The 4,551-nt window shown below is 43.4% G+C and overlaps 1 non-coding gene across 1 annotated transcript; it reads left to right on the forward strand.

Moving 5' to 3' along the window:
- The first annotated feature begins 709 nt into the window (after positions 1–709).
- On the forward strand, positions 710–816 carry LOC120264180. Its single transcript, XR_005537351.1, has one exon. It is a non-coding gene; the product is annotated as a small nucleolar RNA R71 (small nucleolar RNA).
- Positions 817–4,551: the final 3,735 nt, after the last annotated feature.

Here is a 4,551-nt window from a genome sequence, read left to right on the forward strand (position 1 = left end):
AACTCCCATGTGGCCTTTCAGAGAGAGACTTTGCAATTTGCCCCACTTGATTTTCAAGATTGTGCAAGAAGGTGGTGTGATTGTGAAGTGTAGCCTCGACTGATTCAAACCTTGTATTTGCCGATTGAACAAATCTAGCCAAGTGCTTCTCCAAATCCGTCATTCGGGTTTCCAAACCTGAAATTATGTTTTCCACTTGAGGGGCTTGTTGTTGTTGTTGGAACCCCCATGGTCTTCTGTGGTCCTTGATTACTCCATTAAAAATTGGGATGATTCTTCCAACCTGAATTGTAGGTGTTGCTGTATGGATTCCCTTGAGGTCTCATTCCATTACCTACAAAGTCAACAATCTCAACTGAAGAAACATCACCGATGATGATTGGGCAATCGGAGGGAGCATGTCCTCCACCACAACCGGTGCAATTGGTCATGGTTACAACTCTATTCGAAGCTATAAGATCTAGCTTCTTACTCAAACTCTCCACTTGGGCCGCCAATGAAGTTACCGCATCAATTTCATTGACACCGGCCACGTTTTTTCTTTTCCCTAGCGTTCCACTGGTAGCTATTTAACCCCATTTCCTCAGTCAATTGACGAGCCTCATCGGGGGTTTTGCTACCTAAGGTACCTCCTTCCGCCGCATCCAAGAGTTGCCTTCTACTCGGGTTCAAACCATTGTAGAAGGTTTGAACAATCATCCACTCCGGGAATCTATGTTGCGGACACTTGTGCAGGAGTTCCTTGAACCTTTCCCATATCTCAAATAGAGACTCCAAGTCCAACTGCATAAAGGATGAGATCTCATTCCTAAGCTTTGCTGATTTTTTGGGAAGGAAATAACGGGCTAGAAAAGCTTCTACCATCTCCTCCCATGTAATGATTGATGCTCTAGGTATTGAGTGTAGCCACTACTTCGCTTTCCCCTTTAAGGAAAATGGGGAGGCTCTCAACTTGATGGCATCATCCATCACACCATTTATCTTCATCATGTCACACACCTCGAGGAAGCTCTCTATATGACTGTTTGGATCCTCATTGGCCAAACCGTTGAATTGTGTGGACTGCTGCAGCATATGGATGAATGCCGGCTTTAGCTCGAAATTCTGAGCTGTAATTGGGGGACGTACAATACTCGATTGTGTCCCCAACACTGAAGGTCTGGCATAATCGGATAGTGTTCGTTGTTGCTCATTTTGTTCTGCCATGTTGTCAGATGCTTCTACTTCAAAATCAGCTGGATTTGGCTGTTCTTATACAGGTTGTTTCCCTTTCCTTCGAAGTGTCCATTCAAGCTCAGGGTCTCCTTTAATCAATATTGATGGATTCCCTCGGGTCATAACCTGGAGCTGCACCAAAAGTAAAGAAAAAGAAAATAAGAACGATGATAGAATAAGAAGATATGAAATAGAATGCGTAGTGAAATAGCTAAGAAAACAAAGTGCAAAGTATCTCTAAACGCCTAACTCCTTGCTTATATCCCGCAAGTGCACGGGCTTGTCGAAGTAATAATCCTGGGTGAGCGGGGTCGAATCCACAAGGAGTAGGGAGTAAAGACACTTAATTCGATTCTTAGCTATGTGAAGTATCAACAATGATAAGTGTGGTAATGATTCAATTCTCAGAAATTAAAAGCAACAAGTAAGAGAGCAAAAGTAAGGAGGAGGCAAGGCAATCGATAAAGATGGGGTACTCGGATGATGCTTCACCTAGGATAATCGTTTCAAGTGCAAGAACTCTCTATTATGCTTCCTAATCAATGCAATGGTGAGTCGTGGAAATCCTTACATACATAGTCCCAAATCTAAGGTCAACTATGCCTAACTCTATACATGTCCCGGAGAAGAAATCGAACAATTTCAACACCTCACACTCGCATAGAGTTGCAATGAGCTCTAGGGATTCAAAGTGATAAATCTCTTCCCCGATTTAGACCTAACCCTTTGGTCCAGGCGGAAGGTCCCTAGACACAATTAAGCCCTACATACTAAGATCACCTCAACGCTTCACTCCATTGCACACGCAACTAGGCCCCAGCGGAGGTTCATCCCTTAGACCATTCACTCTATTATGGCCGCAAAGAACTCGAGGAATGGAGGTAGGATCTATCACGTCGGAGGGGAAAGGGGACGCTCCTGTACTTCTAGACTCACCCTCTCAACCCTCTCCAACCTAGCTTTGTCTTACGCTCGTGGTGTGTCACTCACTCACAAGGTTACCAACAAGAACTCTCAACCCTAGTGTCACTCTAGGGGAAATGTTCATACAATCAAGCATTCAAGGTTGGAACTCACAATAAGCATCAATTTATTGAAAGCATAATAAAGAAGTTCAATGAAACGAATACATCCTAGGGTTCACAATCACCCAAGTACCTACTAGGGGTTTAGCTCTCCATGGAACTAAGTACAATCAAAGAAATCAAATAGAAAAGCAATGAATCCATAAAGAAACCCCCTCGATGGTCGTGTCGATGGTCTTGTGGAATGTCCTCTACTCTTCGTCCAAGGATTCCTTCGTCCAGTATAGGATACGCCTCGATCGAAGCTCCCCTACCACACTTCTTCCTAATGGAATAACGATGTCGGAGCCATAGAACCTCTCCAAAACCTTGGCCAATACCCCTCGAAACCCTAGTCGAAGCCCTCTCGCAAGTTGGGGAAAAGATGGAGAAAAGAATACCAAAATCGGGGCTGAATCGGCTTTAAATATGGCTGGAATCGGGCAACTCCACGGGCGTGGATGGTACACGCGCCCGTGCGGAATTTCCACATGGGCATGGATAATTTCCACACGCCCGTGTGGATTCTCTGTTTCTTTGATTTCTCGGCCAGCTGTGAACAGTGCTGCTACGGTGTTGTTACAGTGCTCTTCTATAGTCTTCGACCTGAATAACTTCCCAATTCCATACTTTCATCGGGGTAACGCAAACAGGCACACGTTCACGTTGTGAATCACTTACTTCTTAAATGATATATATGTTGGTGGGGTTCTTGTTCTTGTATGCATAAGACGGAATGCTCGAGTGTGCCTGCCTTTGTGCCCCTCCAAATGGATGTACTCACTCGAATGCGAGGAGGTTGGCACACACTTTAGCATCTCACACCTGTCCTATGTCTTCGAGTTTGAACCTTAGCAAGATCTCCTCCAAAATAGGTGCATTATGATCCACATTGGCCCATTTCCTTCATACTCGGCCTCACAACCCTACCTGCATAAAAGTAACATAAAAACACACATATTAATGTAAAAAACTGAGAAAACTAATGCTCAACATAAGGAATGAACGCTTCGCATTCATATCACACAAGCACTTATCGATGTGACTGCCTTCGTGCCCATCCAACTCATTGTAATGGCTTAAATACATGGAGGTTGGCACACATTCACGTATCTTAGAGCCCCACTTGTGTTTTGGGGTTGTTGCTTCTAAGATTCCAACAAATAGTGCGTACACGATCTACTTTTGGATTTTTTTCTTAAAATATAGCTCACAACCCTACATGTGCAAAAGAACACAAATACACATGTATAAGCGCTTAAACCTGACAAAAGTAATGCTCATTGTAAGGAAAGAACACTTCGTATTTTTATCACACAAGCACTTATCAATTGCCTTTCCTCTCATTTTATTGTCCTCTCTTTCTTATTTACTTTAGTTCTTTTCATTTTGATTTTGTGCACACACCTATTAATTCATCTTCACCTTAGTTAAATAGAAATCTTCATGTTTCTAATCCCTATTCTCTGTGGATTTGACTACCCACTCACCGGGGCATTATTACTTCGACAAACCCGTGCACTTGCGGGTCACACTCAAGGGGTTTGTCAGAGTGACAGACCATGAGGTTTAGATAATGCTTGATTGGAGAGGGTTGAGAGTGTGAGTCCAGAGGTAGCGGAACGTCCCCTTTCCCCTCTGGTGTGATTTATCTTACCTCGACATTCCTAAAGTTCTTTGCGGTCACAACAAAGTGAAGTGCTAAGAGACGAACTCCGCTGGGGCTTAGTTGCGCATACGACGGAGTGAAGCTTTGAAGTAATCCTTAGTATCTGGGACTTAATTGTGACTAGGGTTCTTTCACATGGACCAAAGGGTTAGATCTATTTTAGGGAATAAGGTTTATCACTTGGAATCCCTAGAGCTTAAAGCAACCTAGCTCAGTTCAAGGTGTTGGTAAGTGCTTTTGCGATATGAATGTGAAGCACTCTTTCCTTATGTTAAGCATTAACTTTCTCGGGTTTTTACACTAATATGTGTGTTTTTATGTTACTTTTATACAGGTAGGGTTGTGAGGCTGATTATGAAGGAAAGAAGCCAATATGGATCATAATGCACCGATTTTGGAGGAAATCTTGCTAAGGTTCAAACGCGAACACATAGATCGGGTGGGAGATGGTAGAGTGTGTGCCAACCTCCTCGTATTTGAGTTAGTACAACCATTTGGAGGGGCACAAGGGTAGTCACACTCAAGCATTCTGACTTATGCACATAGAACAAGATCGCCATCAACTTATCCGTCATTGAAGAAGCAAAGCGATCCACGACGTGA

Source organism: Dioscorea cayenensis, chromosome 6, assembly GCF_009730915.1.
Source record: "Dioscorea cayenensis subsp. rotundata cultivar TDr96_F1 chromosome 6, TDr96_F1_v2_PseudoChromosome.rev07_lg8_w22 25.fasta, whole genome shotgun sequence".
NCBI lineage: Eukaryota > Viridiplantae > Streptophyta > Magnoliopsida > Dioscoreales > Dioscoreaceae > Dioscorea > Dioscorea cayenensis.